Source organism: Ambystoma mexicanum, chromosome 1p (genome assembly GCF_040938575.1).
Source record: "Ambystoma mexicanum isolate Mex_15411 chromosome 1p, UKY_AmexF1_1, whole genome shotgun sequence".
Classification (NCBI taxonomy): Eukaryota; Metazoa; Chordata; class Amphibia; order Caudata; family Ambystomatidae; genus Ambystoma; species Ambystoma mexicanum.
This window is the reverse complement of record NC_090921.1, coordinates 840745236-840764596: the sequence shown is the minus strand read 5'-3', so window position 1 is coordinate 840764596 and position 19361 is coordinate 840745236.

Sequence of the window (19361 nt, the reverse complement as noted above, 5' to 3'; positions counted from 1 at the left end):
GTGCCGAAAGGGTGGAGCAGCGCAGGGCGCACACAGCCCGGCAGATGCAGGGAGGCAGTCGGGGCAAGTCCTACCAGAGAGGACACCGTCCTCGATGTACGGATGGAGTGCTTCGTCTGTTGATTCTTGGAGCAGTTTGGATCGACGGCATCTCCCTCCTCCGTCTGCACCGCCCTCCGCAGGGCCCACGTGCCGCCCAGAGCCACATGCTTGCGTTGATCACTCCGGAGCCTCAGAGCGGGCCAGGGCCCCCCGTCCGCAACCTGGTCAGCAACAGGTCCGATTTCACCCGTTGTTTTTACAGGATGAGTAGCTGCTATGGTCAATGCTGCTGTTTATGTAGCTCGAGGAAGGGCAGAAATAGGATACATTTCGTGAAGGATTATACGCCGGAGGGGAGCTCCACTCCTAGGTGGCCATCTTGTTTGCGCAACAGCGCTCCCTCTCCAGCAGAAGGCTTTTAAGGAGGGTGTGCACAAGGGAGTACTTGAGGCTGAGCGAAGTAGAGGGAGAGGATGAGGAGAGAGAGGACAGGATATCCTGGGTTTTAGTAGTGAAGTCAGATGCCAGAGCCGTACAGAGGACCTCAGAGGGAACAGGAGAGGTGGAGACTGCATAAGGATTTTCCAGCTCCTTTCAGATGATTTTAAGGAGTTTGGCTGTGTTGTTAGAGGCCGCAGAGAGGCAGATTTGGATGTGGACTCTCTTCTTGGACAGGACAGAGAGTCTGTAATGCCTTTGGAGCATGCGGCAGGTCAGTTTGTCAAAGGATGCGCCCGAAGCACTCCACTACCTCTCAGCCACCCTGCACTTGCATTTCAGGGCATCAAAGGTCCGAGTCATACCAAGAGTTGCACTTGGAGGTAGACTTCCGGTGGATTCTCATGACAGGGGCAAGTATGTCCAGAGAGTTGAAGATAGAGAGTTGAAGGTTAGAGAGGGCTGTGTCAGAGTGTGAGTCAGCCGCAAGGTATAGGAGGAGCAGAGAAGGTAGCGGCAGAGTCATCCACTGATACATACTTCATGTGCCGAATGGCCGAGAAGGTAGGTGGCAGTGCTGGGGTGGGCTTTGCCTGAGGGACAGAGAGTTTAAGTGAGAGGAAAGCAGAAAGTGGTCTGTCCAAGTTAGGGGAGTGGTGATGGGGTTAGAGAGGAGGATGTCTGAGGAGATGAGAACATCCAAGGTGTGACTGGCAGAGTGTGTCGGACGGGAGAGTAGAATGGAAAGAGAGAGTGTTGCAGAGGTTGCGGAAGATCACACAGGAGGGATTAGAAATATCCAAGTGGATGTTGAGGTCTCCTAGGAGGAGAAGTTGACAGGTAGAGGCAAGGAGAGAAGATGAGAGGTCAGCCCACTCTGAGAGGAAGAGGGCAACTTGGCCAGGTGGCCTGTAGATGGTGGCCACAGTCAGAGAGAGGCCAGGAGAGATAGAGAGCCTGCAGACCAAGCATTCAACGGAGGAGTAGGCATGTGTAGGAATGACAGAAGCAGGGACCCACTCCAGAAATATCAGAGCTACTCTACCTCTGGGTCCGTTGGTTCTGGGTTCGGAGAGTATATTGTAGCCATCAGGGAGCAGAGTGTCAAAACTTGTGACAGAGCTGGTCGTAAACGAAGTCTCTGTGAAAGCGAGGACATCCTAGTCAAGTTCTTTGAGGAGGTGACATGTCAGAGGAGTGTTTGACAGCAGAGCGAGAGTTGAGAGTAGTGACATGGAGCAGGTTTCCACATTTTAAAGTCTTCTGGGGTGGGCAAAGGCTAGAGGTACACACAGCAGAAGTGGTAGAGGTACTCGGGAGTGGGAAGAGGTGGTAGCAGGAGGTGGTATAGTTGCCAGAGAGGGGGAGGAACATGTCAGAGAGGCGGCAGAGGCAGGAAGTGGTGGAGGAGCCAGAGGAGTGCTGGTAGTAGTTGCAGAAGAGGGACAGAAGTTAATAAGACACAGGAGAAGCTAATCGAAAAGGAGGAAATTAGGCTGAGGGTCCTGGACCAAAACAGTGCTATTCAGATAGACCTTTATGATGATCTTGAAGGAGTGACAGGGGCCAAGAGGACCTCCCACCGAGTCTCACCATTAATGGGAGAGGAAGATATAGGAGAGAGAGCCGAGACCATATGAGGGGTCATAGGTCTAGTGAGGGAATGAAAAAGAGGATGTCAGTGAGAGTCTGTCTGGAGGAAGTACTGATGTAGGTATCAACAATGGGGAGGCCTCGATTGGAGACCAGGATGTCCTTCTTGAGCTTCTTCCTTCCAGACTTAGTGAGAGGGATAGGATAGGAGATAGAGTAGCAGTTAAAGAAGATGGGAAAGACGGAAAGGACCATAGAGGGTGCGAGGAGAAAGGTTGTGGGAGGAGAGAGCAAAAGAGAGAAGGAGAGACACAGCCCAATGCCGCACACACAGGAAGTGCAGAAGGGGGCCACACAGTAAGGAACACACAGGAGGAGTGGACAGAAGACACACACACATTACAACAGTATCTCCAGCAGGGTGGGGATCGAGAGAGTGGGAGGGAGCCTAATGGGACACAGTAACCACAATGCAAAACCAGATTTGACTTTCTTAGAGGATCAAAAAAGGCCTAGTTATAAAAACAGCAGCAATGCAAAAAAACACCCAGATTCAACTTTCCCAAAAGAGGGAAAAGGGCCTAGTTAGAAACACGGGAGCCATGCAAAAGCCACCTAGATTCGACTTTCCTAAAAGAGGGGAAAAGGCTTAGTTATAATACAGCAGCAATGAAAAAAAACACCCAGATTCGACTTTCCTAAAAGAGGGGAAAAAGGCCTAGACATAAACAAAGCAGTAATGTGGTGTGATTTTCCTAGAGAAAGGAGGGTGGTTAAACAGATACAATTAACTGAGGTGCTGAAAAGGGTGGTGCAGTAAGCAAATTAGGAATAATTTGAGGGGTTGGTCTGATTACTGGAGTGCAGTAATTGTTGCCCCCTGACCTCACTGCACCTACCTGGTTGGTAGCAGTAGGTTGACTGCTGCAGGCTTCTTGCTTCTCCGGGTGACACCGGCAGACTCAATATGGAGCTGCTTCCACTCGAGCTGTCCTTTGCCTCTGGGTCTTTCGCCAAGGGGGCTGCCAGGCAGGGGCTGCCTGGAAGGCTGATGGATAAGTGCCCAGTTCTCCAGTGGGAGCATGGTGGCTGGGATGGAGGACGGAGGAGGAAACAGGGAAGCGTGGACATGGGGGTAGGGTAGCAGGAAACCAGGTGCAGCGACGCTGAGAAGCATGGCTAAATTAATTAAATTAAGTTTGAGCCCTGGTGGTTACAACAAGCCAGAGCACTCCCCCCAGCCAGGATGTCCCAGAAATGCCATGAACGGAATCCAGAGGGTGCAGACCCTCATAAAGGAACGGGTCTGTTCTCCAATTGGAGCATGGTGGGCTCTAGGGAGGGATGAGGAGGAAACAGGGAAGCATGGACAGGGGGGAGGAGGGACAGGAAACCAGGTGCTGCGGCGCTGAGAAGCACGGCTAAATTAATTCAATACAGTTTGAGACCTGGTGGCTACAACAAGCCAGAGCACTCCCCCCAGCCAGGAGGTCCCAGAAATGGCAGAATGTTGCATTAACACCAACCTCCTCTTCCACATCCCATTACCCCATTATTAATCTGTTACAGTACAACCACCTCCCTCTTCATCATAGTACTCCAAAAGCGAACACTCTCTTCCTTATTCCAGTACCTTAAGAGCAATTAATTACAAAACCCCTGCCTTCCTCTTCCTCATCCCAGTACCTCATTAGTCGTCTATGCCATTCCGACAACCTCCCTCTTCCTCGTGCTCTACCCTACAACTAATATGTTACATTAACCCTAGCTCCCTTTTCCTTATGACAGTACTGTATTAGTAATTTGTTCCATTGCCAGTACCTCCCTCTTCCCACCTCAAAATACTCTAAGACTCAAACCCTTTCTTTCTCATCACAGTACCCCATTAATAACCCATAACCCATTAATAAAATAACCCCCAACTCCCTCTTCCTCATTTCAGTATTGCCTTAGTAATTTATGACATTATCCCCAACTCCATCCTCATCACTCCAATCCGATAATAGCGACCATTTCCATAATCATGGCCCTACTGCCAGCTTCCTCTTCCTCATACCAGTGCCCCAGTAGTAAGTGTTTCCTCTTCTTATGCCACTTTCCATTAGTAATGTTACATTAACCCCAACTTTCTCTTCCCCATCCCTGTTTCCCATTACTATTCTGTTACATTATTACCACCTCCCTCTTCGTCAACGGAGTACTCTGAACCTGAAACCTCTCTATTCCTCAGCTCAGTACCCCAAACGTTATTGATTACATAACCCCAGCCTCCCTCTTCCTCGCCCCATTACCGAATTAGTAGTCTTTGCCATTACCACAACCCCTCGCTTCCTCATGCCACTACACAACTACTTATATGTTATTGTTAAGAAGGATTTCTGAACTCTGTCGAGCAGGGGCAGAAGTTCAGAAGGCCAACCTAGTTTCTTGGAACAGGGTAACCTCTGGACAAGCCAAACCAATCAGGGTAGCTGTGGCAGGCAGTCAAGACTAAGTCTCAGGAGGGGTGAGAGTGACTGAAGGACCTCAATGAGCACACAGAGCAAGGACACTTACAAATTACTACAGACAGGTGTTATATTAAAAATATAAACACATTTATTACAAGGCCTTTGTAACACAGACTATAGCAAAGAATCACAGTAACACTAAGTAAACCAATACATCACACTCAATACAATATATATACAAGACCGGGGGGTCAAAAGGGATGACTGCACGAAATATGTTGACAACCTAGAGTGGACAAAAACAGGCAGTGCAGTTAATCTGTAGACCCAATTCAACATCAGTTATTCACCTAACAGGCAGTCCAAGCCCTAAGAAGAGTGGAGCCTTGTGCTCAATAGTACATGTGTGCCAATACATGCAGTTGTTCCAATGGACAAAGCAGGGTCTCTTTAGGGGTCTCTAGCAGCTCGGGAAGGTGGATAAGGCAATGAAGAATAAGTTCCCACTATTCAAGAAGGACCTCCACTTGAAGGCAGAGGCAGTTCAAGAGTTCGGGATGGATTCGCTATTTCGCAATAGCAGTGGCAGGAGAGGGGCCCCCAGGAGCCACTTGTGCGTAAAGTTGGGCTCTGGCGCTAGGGGCCACCGGTTGGGGTAAAGATTACTCACCGGTCCATGAGGCAAGGAGACCAAACTTCAGCAGGTTATTCCAATTCGGTTGTAGGTTCGACAGTGGCAAAAAGGACGTCTCAGCACCTTTTAGTTCCTGAGATCCAGCGAGGATTCCCAAATGGGACAGTGACGATTTCTCCGCTCCGGGGTGATGAATCGCCCCAGTTTCATTGCAGCAGGCTACAGGGGCAACAGGGTCACTGTAACGCTCACCTGGTATCCATGGGGACATCACTCAGCCTGTTCTGACCTCTTACGACCTCGAACCCTTCCCTGGAGGCTATTCGACTGGAGACTAGGCCTGAAACACAGGATTGGTAGGGTTTAACTCCCTATTGTCTCTGTGTGCTTGAACCGCTTCTTCCCCGGGGTCCAACCCTTCCCTTTGATCCACAGCTCACCTTGTTTTCTTGGATAGTGTGCTCTCCGTCCTGCTTTCAGCGCAGGGGCGCGTTGATTGATGCAGGCTCGTTGCTGCCTAGTTACTTCACTGGCAAGAGTCCGACAGGTAAGTATAATGAGTCTTTTGAACAGTTCTCTAACTTCGTTCCTTTCCTTCCTTAGATGATGGCCGGCATCCGGGGATGGCGGCGTGCTGCTGAGATGAGTAGCGTTGAAGGTGATTGAGAGTGTGATGCGCAAAGCACCCCTTTCGTATTTGCATTGAATTGAGTTATTTTTCTGTGTCTTTTAGGTGCGGTGACGTTTTCAGCGTGGATACCTGTTATGAAGAACAAATGCGGTGGGTAAGCGTGGTATGCGGCACCTCTAGATGTTTCCACGCTAACCTGGAGTGTCTTTTCCCTTTTGCAGATGGATGAGAAGTTCCGGAGACAGTTCCCCCAGAGCGGCTGGGATTCAGGTAAGCGTTTCAAGCTCGTACAGTATTTAAAAATAAGCAAAGATTTGCAGAATGCTTACTAATGCCTTTTTTCTGTTCTTTTCCCTTTTCCTTAGGAAGCGGCGTGCCGGGATGGGAATGACACTGCCAAAGATGCCCACAGAACAGAAGGAGCGATGAATGATGGGCAGAAGCGCCGCAAGGTAAGGCTGTTCCTAACGGTGTTCTTGTTCTTGCAGGAGCTGAGCGCAGAAGAAAGATGCAGACCTACTGGATACCGATCCGAACACGGTGAGTGTCACGCTGCAGGTGCAGAAAACGCAAAGCATGTTTCTCAGCCTGGGTGTGGCTTAAATAGTCTCTGGGTATCTCAGGTGTCTTTGGCCTGAACCACACCCAAAAGACTAGACCGCACATGCAGTTCTGGGAACCGAAATATGTGGGGGCATCCATCTTGTCCCCATCAATGCACTACAAGTCCAATCCCCAATGTTATCCTATGGGAGTGAGTGAGTCTGGTGCCACAAGTGCCAAGTCTGACTCCAAGTGGGTCTTTGGAGGGACGGAGAGGCCCTTGAGGGCCATGTAGGTGATTGTGGCCTGGCTCCAGCCTGACATCTTGGAGGGCTGGAAACATGAGGGGCTCCCCCCCAAGGCCCCTCTCAAGGTGGCTCTTCTGTCTGGTCCTGGTTTGGTTGGATGGTTTTGATGAAATCGTCTAAGCAAGTGAGGTGCATGGATGTACTCACAAGGCTCCCATGTCCTGTATTGTGGACCATACCTCTTCCAATCTACTAAGTAGTATAATTTGGATCTGACGTACTTTGAATCTAGGTTGTCCTTGACTTCGAATTCTGGCTCCCCGGCGACTACTACTGGCTGCGGTGGCGTTGCTACCCGGGTCCCAGGTTGAACAGGTTTAAAGGAGAGACACGTGGGACACAGGATGAATCTGCATGTTTGACGGCAAAGCTAGTCTGACCATCACAGGATTTATCACAGAGGTGACGGTGAATGGACCCAGGTATCTTGGACAGAAAGTTCGGGCTCCTTTAATGGACATGTGTTTAGACGCCAGCCAGACTTTGTCCACCACTTGGTAGTTGGGGGCCTTTGCTCGGTGTTGATCAGCGAACTTCTTTTAGCGATTCTTAGCTTGAAGAAGGTGTTCAGCTGCCCTTTTAAAGGTTTGAGAAATGGTTGTGCGCAAGGTTTTGACTGCTGGCATTTCCCGAGTTGTAGAAACATCCAACTCAGAAGGACGTGGGTGCCTGCCATACATGGTATAAAAGGGTGTCTGCCCAGTGCTGGTGTGTAGGGAATTATTATAAGCATATTCAGCTATCCATTATAGGTCGAACCAGCTTCTTTCAGCTTGGTGTAACTTGCAACGCAGATACTGCTCGAGCGTCTGATTTGTCCTCTCAGTTTGACCATCCATTTGGGGATGGTAACTGGTGGATAGCCGGATGTCGATCTGGGCCATAGAGCAGCATTTTCTCCAGAAGTTAGATACAAATTGAGTACCTCGGTCTGAGACCAAAACTGAAGGAAACCCATGGAGCCGTACAATGCCTTCAAGAAATACCTTTGCCAGAGTGGAAGCATTTGGGAGCCCCTTAAGAGGAATTAAATGTGCCATTTTTGAAAGTAGGTCCATGACCACAAGAATAGTGTTGAACCCTTGACTGGGTGGTAAGTCAGTAATAAAATCGAGGGACAACGTGTGCCAGGGTGCTGGTGGGATTTCCAATGGTTGTAATAGCCCAGCCGGTTTCTGCTTGGATGACTTGTTTTGAGCACACACTCCACAAGATAGGATGAATTGGATAATGTCTTTACGCCACGTGGGCCACCAATAATTTCGTTTTACTTTGGCTACGGTTTTAGCGATTCCGGGTTGGCCCTCGATCAAGGAATCATGATAACCGGACATGACTTGTTCTCGTAGTTCTTGGTTTGGTAAGAATAAACGATTCCTGAAGTACGGCAACTGATCTTTTATCATGTAATGTTCTCCTTGTGCACTCCACGCTTGTAATTGCTCCGGACTCATCAGGTTTTGGCTTTCTTCATTTAATTCTTTCTGAGTTATGGTTGCTGTGATTCCTAGGAGCTTGTCACTCGGGATGATTGCTATTGTGTCAGGGGTCTGATACCCTTGCTCTTCCACCCCCATACGGGAAAGGGCATCGGCCTTCCCGTTTTTCACCCCTGGTCGAAATGTAATCACGTAGTCATATTCAGCAAAACAAAGAACCCAACGTAGTTGTCGTGAAGATTGGGCCTTTGCTGTTTTTAGGTACTGGAGGTTCCGGTGGTCAGTTATTACAGTGATTGTGTGTCTGGCGCCCAAGAGGTAGTACCGCCATGCCTTAAAGGCTGGCTTAATGGCCAGGAGTTCTTTGTCTGTGATAGCGTAATTGAGTTCAGGGGTGGGAATTTACGCGACCAGAAGGCAACAGGGTGTAACTGGCCCGTTTTGGGGTCCTTTTGTGAGAGGACGGCTCCCATAGCCATGCTTCAGGCGTCCATTTCCACCAGGTATGGGAGATCAGGGCGAGGGTGGCGTAAGATTGGGGCAGATGTGAATCTTGCTTTGAGTTCCTGGAAAGCCTCCTCGGCTTCTGTTGTCTACTGGAATTTTTTGTTGCTTTTCCTTAGTTTTGATGTGATGGGATGCACGATTTGCGAAAATCCTGGGACGAACCGGTGGTAGAAGTTTGAAAAACCCAGCATACTTTGAACCCCCTTGAATGAATTTGGGATGGCCAGTTCAGGATAGCATCTACCTTGTGTACATCCATTCGGATTCCATTCGGGCTGAGAATAAAGCCCAGGAATTCCACCTCAGAGACGTGGAATGAGCACTTTTCGAGCTTGGCGTAGAGCTGGTGTTGACGGAGTTTCTCCAATACGGATTGAACGTGTTTAACGTGGTTCTGCTTTGATGCGGAATATACTAGTATATCGTCGATGTACACTAGAGCACAGACATCAATCAATTCCCGTAGGACATCGTTCATGAAGTATTGAAATGCAGCAGGCGCGTTGCAAAGGCCAAAGGGCATTACTTGATATTCGTACAAGTCGTATTTGGTACGAAAAGCGGTTTTCCATTCGTCCCCCTGTTTTACGCGAACAAGGTGATATGCCCCCCTCAGGTCTAGTTTTGTGTAGATTTGGGCATCTTTGACTTGATCAAGCAATTCAAGGATCAGTGGCAGGGGGTAGCGATTTTTTACGGTAATCTGGTTCAGTGCGCGATAGTCGATGCACGTTCTCAAGTCCCTCTCCTTTTTCGGTACAAAGAATAGAGGACTGGCTGCTGGAGACTTTGAGGGACGGATGAACCCGTTGGCCAGGTATTGGTCAAGATAGGCCTTCAGGTGCTGGTTTTCTGGTTCCGTGAGTGCGTAAATTCGCCCACAAGGGATTTGTGCACTGGGTATCAGGTCGATTTGGCAATTGTATCGTCTATGCGGTGGCAGGGTATTGGCCTGTACTTTCTGAAAGACATCTTGAAAGTCCTGGTATTCACTTGGTAGGGTGCCGGTTGCCAAAGTCGCAAGCGTGGAGGTTCTGGTGTCTATTGGTTGTTTCTCTTAGCGATAACATGTGTGGGCGCAAGTCTCGGGAAAGGCCAATTCTTTTGCTTGCCAATCGATTCGAGGATTGTGAGCTACCAACCATGGCATTCCCAAAATCAACCGGAACTGTGGTGCCTTAATGAGGTCAAAAACGATAGATTCTTGGTGTCCATCCTGGTACAGAAGGGTTAAAGCTGCAGTGCATTGGGATACTGGACCAGAAGCTATTTCCGTGCCATCGACAGTGGTAACAGTGTCAGTGGTTGATTTAGGGTGTAACGGAAGCCCCATCTTTGCCGCAAGATCCTGGTCGATGTAATTCCCAACGGGTCCACTGTCTATGTACGCTCTTAGTGCATGCATCCGAGATGGCTGTTGGTGATTGATAAAGACCACAGATAGTGCAAAATGGGAGGTCTGTAGTTCACTTTCTTTGCTCAACAAGAGGACCCCTACACTTGCCGGGCTGGGGAGTTTTCCGATTCCTTGATGGTATCTTCCTTGTCCGTGGCCCCTACCGTCATCCTCGGTGGCTTCACAGGGCACTCTTTAAGGAAATGACCTGACGTTCCACAGTACAGACATAACTACTGCTGTCTTCTTTTATCCCTTTCCGCTTTAGTCAAGGGGGATCTGACCCCCCTGATTTGTATTGGTTCTCCTGAACCTTCCGTTGTTCGGGCAGTATTGTCCTTTGAATGTACATACATAGGGCGAGGGTCCGGTCTGGTTCGATCTGCTCTTTGGCCCTGCAACCTATGATCTAGTTGAACAACAAGATCAGTTAATTCTGAGCAGTCTTTTGGGGGGTTAACTACTTGTGCGAGAACATCCTTGAGCTCCACCCGCAACTCCTGATGAAATAACGTGGTGCTCTTCTTCACTGACCATTCTGCTTCAACTACGAGTCTATACAACGTGGCTATGTATGTTAATAGGTCTTGATTCCCTTGGCGTAGGGACAGAAGTTAATTGTCTAATGCCTGCCCACGAGTACGACGGGCGAACAGCTTTTCCATCTCCTGCTGAAAGCCCCTGTAGTCATGCAGCAAAGGATCGTCTTGGGCCACAAAGGGTACAGAGCAGTCCGCGGCGCTACCACTCAGGTAGGGAAGCACAAAAGCGACCCGTGATTGGTCATTCGGAAAGGCCCCTGGCCTACAAAGGAAGTGCAGGCGGCACTGGTTCATGAACGTTGCAAACCTCTTGGGATCCCCCGTAAATCGTTTGGGCGGGGCCAAGGGAACTGCCCCTGGAAGGGTTATCTGAACGGGATTGGCTGATGGTGCTGGCATTGAGGGAACGCTTCCTGGCAATGGCGTATGCCCTGCTTGTGACTGGAGAAGTTGCCGGCTTAAATCATCAGGGCGTTCTTTGGCTACTATCAGCTCTCTCCTCAGGGTGTTGGTGTCCTGCATGGCTGCATGTACTTCAGAACGTAGCTGCCCCAACATGTGGGCTAACTGGTCGGTTTCTGACGTTTCCATGACGCCCAGGTGTATTTTGATGTGAGGCTTTGCGTTCTGTAACTCTCACCTGGTATCCACAGGGATGTCACTCAGCCTGTTCTGACCTCTTATGACCTCGAACCCTTCCCTGGAGGCTATTTGACTGGAGACTGGGCCTGAAACACAGGATTGGTAGAGTTTAACTCCTATTGTCTCTGTGTGCTTGAACCCTTTCTTCCCCCGGGTCCAACCCTTCCCTTTGATCCACAGCTCACCTTGTTTTCTTGGATAGTGTGCTCTCCGTCCTGCTTTCAGCGCAGGGGCACGTTGATTGATGCAGGCTCGTTGCTGCCTAGTTACTTCACTGGCAAGAGTCCGACAGGTAAGTATAATGAGTCTTTTGAACAGTTCTCTAACTTCGTTCCTTTCCTTCCTTAGATGATGGCCGGCGTCTGGGGATGGCGGCGTGCTGCTGAGATGAGTTGCGTTGAAGGTGACTGAGAGCGCGATGCGCGATGCACCCGTTTCGTATTTGCATTGAACTGAGTTCTTTTTCTGTGTCTTTTAGGTGCCGCAGCGTTTTCAGCGTGGATGCCGGTTATGAAGAACAAATGTGGTGGGTAAGCGCGGTATGCGGCGGCTCTAGATGTTTCCACACTAACCTGGAGTGTCTTTTCCCTCTTGCAGATGGATGAGAAGTTCCGGAGACAGAGTTCCCCCAGAGTGGCTGGGATTCAGGTAAGCGTTTCAAGCTCGTACAGTATTTAAAAATAAGCGAAGATTTGCAGAATGCTTACTAATGCCTTTTTTCTGTTCGTTTCCCTCTTCCTAAGGGGGAAACGAACAGAAAGGCTGTTCCTAACAGTGTTCTTGTTCTTACAGGAGCTGAGCGCAGAAGAAAGATGCAGGCCTACTAGATACCGATCCGAACACGGTGAGTGTCACGCTGCAGGTGCAGATAACGCAAAGCATGTTTCTCAGCCTGGGTGTGGCTTAAATAGTCTCTGTGTATCCCAGGTGTCTCTGGGCTGAACCATATCCAAAGGACTAGACCGTACATGCAGTTCTGGGAAACGAAATATGTGGGGGCATCCATCTTGTCCCCATCAATGCACTACAAGTCCAATTCCCAATGTTATCCTATGGGAGTTAGTGAGTCTGGTGCCACAAGCGCCAAGTCTGACTCCAAGTGGGTCTTTGGAGGGAGGGAGAGGCCCTTGAGGGCCATGTAGGTGATCATGGCCTGGCTCCAGCCTGACATCTTGGAGGGCTGGGGATATGAGGGGCAGGAATCATGACAGTCACAAATGCAGCAGACTTGCAAAGGACGTCGCTGAAGCAGGGCAACACTGTAACTGCATTTACTCCAGCCCAGACGCACTTGTCTCACTTCTGACCTGGGAATGCCAAGTGTACGTAATTCGGTGTGAGGGTGCCGTGGGCACAGAGCTAGCAGTATACAAAGTTTCGAGGGCCTCCTCAAAACGACAGCGGAGACAGAGCAAAGGTCCTGCATCAGCTGGTCAGGGACACTCCCGAGAAAGCTTACTTGCAGGTTTTGGTGAAGGTGCCGAGAATAGTTGGCCCCACTATTCCAATGGGTCGAAGTGTCTTCGCAGACCTTCTAGGATGACCAGATGCAGAGGGGTCCCACAGGACGACAGCAGGCCCAGGGTGCCAAACCTTCCAGCGGGTCACCAGCAGTTCCTCGACTCAGCTTCGTAGTTGCAGGATACTTGGATCCTATCCTTTGTTCAGTGAGAACTCAGGAGATCGACATGGTAGTGGTGTTTGCAGCCTCCTCTAATCCAAAGTTGCCTTCGCGCCAAAACGGAGAGGACCCAATGGGAGATCTGCTCACAAACACTTACTTCATACATGGACCAATCACAGACCTCGGTGGTCTCAGGCATTCAGGACACTAAAGACACTCTGGCACCCAGGATGTGTATTGGGACAAGACATCCCAGCCCACATCCTGCAGGCACACACACAAGGCATGCAGAAACTTGTGAAAGCATTGGGATTTGCGAGAAAATGCATGACCACATAAGGACTGGCCCGGGTCGACTCGACCTGGGGAAGGTGAAGGGGCAAGATGGCCAAAGAACAGGACAAAAAACCTTGTGGCATGGCCATTTTGGAGCCAGGCCACCTATTCGTGCCAAACATGGTTAGCCCGGTTAACATGGCAGGAAAGGGTTAAAAATAATGCAAAACAATAACTGCCACCAGTCCTGTCCATGACACATCTGCACAGTTCATAAAAAGTCCAGCGAGAGTATCTAGGGCCTTTGGAAATGACTATAGACCCAAGTGTGCTGTATAGTAAGATACATTGCACACTTGTTACATATTGCACAAAAGTTGTAACATGAGAAAAGGACTAAGGGAAACAAAGTCTCCCAGTACTGACTGGTTTAAGGGCACGTCAGTTAACCATAAAAAGTGAGCAAAAGCCCAGAGGAGTATATCTGAAGGCTGTGCTTCTCTGCACAGTCAGTGGTGTCTAAACAGCAGCAAAACGTTTGGGGGTTGACACATGGAGGGAAAATTACATACACATATGAAATTTCTCCTAACACTTGCCGCTCCCAGACTAAGGACAGAGGGAACTAATCCACCCCTGGATGAGTCTCTTGTTCAGGTCGGTTAAACATTCTGGACAACCCATCAGCATTGCTATGTTGGACACCTGGTCTATGCTCAATAGTGAAGTCAAAACCTTGCAGACTTATGGACCACCTAAGCAACTTTGGATTCTCTCCCTTCATGTTCATTAGCCACTTTAAAGTCTTATGGTCAGTTTGCACAGTGAAGAGGGTCCCATAGATGTAGGGCATCAGCTTCCTTAGGGCCCACACAACAGAGAAACATTCTTTCTCTACTGTGGACTATCTGAGTTATCTGTCCTTAAGCTGGCGACTAATGAAGCCAATAGGGTCTTCCTTACGCTTCTCATCTACTTGTGATAGTACAGCTCCTATCCCAGTGTCAGAGGCATCTGTCTGCACAATAAAAGGTCTTTGGTAATCAGGGGCCCTGAGAACAGGGGCCTGGCACAAGTAGTATTTTAAGTCAATGAAGGCCTTCTCACACTCTTCAGACCAAGTTACCTTCTTGGGTTTCTTTGAAGTAGTGAGAGCGGTCAGAGGGGCAGCTATGGTACCGTAGTCTGCCATGAAATTTCTGTAGTACCCAGTGAGTCCCAAAAAGGCTCTCACTTGGGTCTGTGTAGTGGGGGTAAGCCAGTCCTGTACTGCTTGTACTTTACTGGGTAAAGGCTGTATCCTCCCTCCACCTACTTCATGTCCAAGGTAGACCACTGATCCTTCTCCAATCTGGCACTTACTGGCCTTTATGGTCAAGTGGGCCTTCTGAAGAGCCTGTAACACAATCCTAAGATGTTTCACATGGTCCTCCCAGGTGGCACTGAAAACTGCTATATCATCCAGATATGCAAGACAGAATTCATCCAACCCATTCAACACATGATTCGCAAGCCTCTGGAACGTGGCAGGGGCATTCTTCAACCCAAAAGGCATTACCCTAAACTGTCAAAGACCCTCTGGTATTGAGAAAGCTTTCTTCTCCTTGGCATGCTCTGCAAGGGCTATTTGCCAATAGCCTGCAGTGAGGTCAAAAATGCTGAGGTACTTGGAGGCACCCAAAGTATCCACCAGCTCATCTGTTCTAGGCAAGGGGTGTGCATCTGTCTTGGTGACAGCATTCAGAGCCCTGTAATCCACACAGAACCTCAGTTCAGAAGTACCTGCTTTTGGAACCAACACCACTGGGCTGGACCAAGGACTACTGGAGGGTTCAATCACCCCAAGATCCAACATCTTGTTGACCCCTGTCTTAATGTAATACCTTACTTTGTCTGACATTCAGTATCCCCTACTTTTGGTAGGTACACTGTCTCCTGTGTCAATGTTATGTTTGCACCAAGGTGTCAAACCAGGGGACTGTGAACACAAGGGGGAAAACTGCCTAAGCAAAGTTTTCACCTCAGCCTGTTGATCAGAAGTCAGGTGAGGGGCCACTTGGACACCCTCAATACAGCTGTCTGAAGGACTGTTTTGGAACAGGTCAGGAAGAGGTTCAGACTCCTCTTCTTCAACATCTGAAGCCAACAGAAGTGCTGCGATTTCAACTCTTGGGATGAAAGCCTTCAGTCTATTTACATGGAACACTTTTGGAGCCTGACCAGCCCTTCCAAGGTCCACTAAATAGTTGACCTCACCCAATGACTCCACCACTGTGTAAGGGCCTGACCACTTGTCCTGTAAAGATCTAGGCCTTATAGGATTCATGTTCAGGACTTGGTGAACAGGTATGAAATTGATGAGGGAAGCCTTCTGGTCATACCAATGTTTCACCAGAGCTTGCCCTGCCTTCAACTTTTCACTAGCCAGACCCATCAGGAGTACCATCCTTTTTCTGAGCCCTAGCACATAGTCCACTACGTTGGTAGTTATGGGAAATGGGCATCTCCCAGCCCTCCTTGACTATGGCTAAGGGTCCTCTTACAGGGTGACCAAACAGAAGTTCAAAGGGGCTGAGGCCAACACCCTCTTGTGGTACCTCTCTGTAGGCAAACAGTAAGCATGGCAACAGAAGATCCCATTTTCTTCTTTATGGTTCTTCCAGGGCCCCAATCATGCTCTTCAAGGTTCTGCTAAACCTTTCTACCAGGCCATTGGTCTGTGGATGATAGGCAGAGGAAAACTTAGAGGTAACCCCACATTCCTTCCACATGGCCTGCATATACTTGGACATAAGGTTGCTGCCTCTGCCAGACACAACTTCTTTAGGGAAGCCAACCCTAGTAAAGATGCCAACCAAAGCTTTTGCAACTGACTTGGCAGTCACAGTTTTTATTTGGATGGCCTCAGGATATCTGGTGGCATGGTCGACCAGCACCAGGATAAAACTATTGCCTGAGGATGTTTGGGGGTCAAGGGGACCAACAATGTCGATCCCTACCCTCTCGAATGGTATCCCCACGACTGGGAGTGGTACCAATGGAGCTTGGATTGTTGAGCCACTCTTCCCAGATAAATGGCAGGAGGCACAACTCCTGCAGTGACTTTCTACTTGCACCCCCATCTTGGGCCAGTAGAAGTGCATGGATAACCTTTGCTTGGTCCTCTTGATTCCAAGGTGACCAGCAATGGGCACTTCATGGGCCAACTGCAGGAGGAAGGGTCTTACAGCAAGTGGAACCACCAACTTCCTATGATCTCCTTCTGTAGACTCTGTAGGCTCACTATACAGGAGCCCACCTTCCCAATAAATCCTGTGCTTCCCAGGAGGTTCACCCTCAAGCTGGGAGCAGGCCTGTCTCCTTAGGCCTTCCAGAGATGGGCACTCACGTTGGCCCTTACTAAATTCTTCCTTATCAGGACCACCTTCCACTAACAAATCATTTAGCTCAGGATGGTCATGCGGGTCAATTACTTCAGGTATCACCACCTCCTCGTCAGGTCCTGGTGATTGACCAACTACCTCCATCTCAGTGGTAGGTGAGTTAGGGGGAATGTTTTCTTTCTCTCTTTTGGATTTTCTGACTCCTTTAGCCTTGGGTTTCCCCTTTGGCTGGGGCATAGCATTGGTCTTGGCCAGGACTGCCCTTGTTTGAGACCTAGTGGAGGGTCTTTCAGCTGTATCTCCCACACGCCCTAAAGCGCTGAGATCATTTCCCAGCAAGACCTTTCCTGGGACATTCCTTTGTATGTTCACTGGAATTCTGACTGCTGTACCATTGATAGTAAGAGAAACAGGTATTACTGGGAACATGAGAGGTGGGCCATCAGCCAATTTAGTGGGGGCCAGAGGAGCTCTGGCAACTTCCTCTGGGTCTACCAAGGTAGAATCCACTACAGTTCGACTGCACCCACTATCCCTAAGAGCTGGAGTATCTACTCCATTGATCAGCACACTGTCTTTAAAGTAGTGCTTGGTATTGTCTGGAATACTTGCATAAGCCTCTGAGACTTTAGACTCCCAGGAACTCAGGGAAACTAAAACTACCTCAGCTTCTATCCCACTGGGGAAGGAGTCTGAGGAGAAGGATGCCCCTGTAATCTCTTCTTCCTCATAAGAGGAGAAGGCCAGGTTAGCAGAGTGGACCCCCAAGGTGTTGACCTTACACCTGGGATCCCCCTTAACATGGTCAGTTGCTCCACAAGCAAAACATGATTCACCGGGTCTGTTTACATGGGAAGGCTTACTATAACCAGAGTTCTGTTTTGGAGGCTGGACTCCACTACCCTGTGAGTTCTGTTGTGTCTTACCCTTATTTCTTCTTTTGTTACCCTTATGGGAGGAAGTTTTATCAGTTTCTCCACCCTCCTTTTCTTTGGACTGTTTCCCCTCCTCCTGGTTACCAGGATGAGTCTTGTCCTTATGGCACACTCTATGTGACACCCACAAATCATCTGCTATGGCCAGTTTCTTAGGATCTATCTCCTTTGAATCTGCCAAGTGCTGCTTAAACTCAGGGGAAGAAGATGCAAAAATGTTTTCAAGCATGACAAGACATATCATAACTTCAAAAGTAGAGACCTTATAACCTTCAACCACGCCAGTCAAGTTCTTTAAGGATTCAGTTACATAAGATACCCAAGTACCACCTTCTTTCTTTTTGTACTCTCTGAATCTTTTTAAGTATTGGGTAGGAGTCTTTCCAAACTTTAAGATGAGAGTTTGCTTCAACATTGCAAAATCTGCTCTCTCAGTTTTTGCAATTTCCATAATGGCACTGCAGCCAGAATGGGGCAGTCTGCTAAGTAACCAGGCAATTTTATCAGCATTGTCAACTTGTTGAACTTCACAGGCATAATAAAGTGCATTCAGTCAGTCCATAATGTCATTCTTTTCCTCATACATACTGAGCAGATCCTTAGGAAACCACAGAAGTTCTTGCTTCTTGAATTCAGGCATGGCCACCCCTTCAGTACTGGCAGAGGAAACACTAGACATAACATACCCCAAGTCCTCATGCATCCCATGGACAAGTGCAGCGACAGAACTGTCAGTTCTGCCAGTGCGAGCAGCCCCATCTCCTTCTGTACTGTCCACAGGAGCTATGGCACTAAGCTGAGCTTCTTGCCAGTCCATGATTCTTTGAATCATTTCCATTTTTGTGCCTTGAACAGAGACACCTCTCTCAGCACACATCTTTCTTAATGTTTCAGATTTAGAAGCATTTAAAGTTAACAAGGTACTTGTCTCCATACTGTTTGATAGGACTATGACCTTTTTCAGTTATACTACAATAATTCACTATGTGTCCTGTTAGGAATAACTCAAAATGCGTTCACTAGTATGCAACACTGGATACCTTCAGTCCTATCCCACCGCTGTACACCAATTTGTTAAGAAGGATTTCTGAACTCTGTCCAGGAGGGCAGAGGTTCAGAAGGCCAACCTAGTTTCTTGGAACAGAGTATCCTCTGGACAAGCCAGACCAATCAGGGTAGCAATGGCAGGCGGTCAAGACTAAGTCTCAGGAGGGGGGAGGGTGACTGAAGGACCTCAATGATCACACAGAGCAAGGACACTTACAAATTACTACAGACAGGTGTTATAGTAAAAATATAAACACATTTATTACAAGGCCTTTGTAACACAGACTATAGCAAAGAATCAAAGTAACACTAAGTAAACCAATACATCACACTCAATACAATATATATACAAGACCAGGGGGGTCAAAAGGGATGACTGCACGAAATTTGTTGACAACCTAGAGGGGACGAAAATAGGCAGTGCATTTAATCTTTAGACCCAATTCAACATCAGTTATTCACCTAAGAGGCAGTGCAAGCCCTACGAAGAGTGGAGTCTTGTGCTCAATAGTACATGTGTGCCAATGCACGCGGTTGTTCCAATGGACAAAGCAGGGTCTCTTTAGGGGTCTCTAACAGCTCGGGAAGGTGGATAAGGTGATGAAGAATAAGTTCTCACTATTCAAAAAGGACCTCCACTTGAAGGCAGAGGCAGTTGAATTTGGGATGGAGTCGCTATTTCGCAATAGCAGTGGACAGGAGAGGGTCCCCCAGGGACCACTTGTGCGTAAAGTTGGGCTCTGGCGCTAGGGGCCACCGGTTGGGGTAAAGATTATTCACCGGTCCCTGAGGCAAAGAGACCCAAACTTCGGCAGGTTAGTCCAATTCGGTTGCAGGTTTGACGGCGGCAAAAAGAACGTCTCGGCACCTTTTAGTTCCTGAGATCCAGCAAGGATTCCCAAACAGGACAGTGGCGATTTCTCCACTCCGG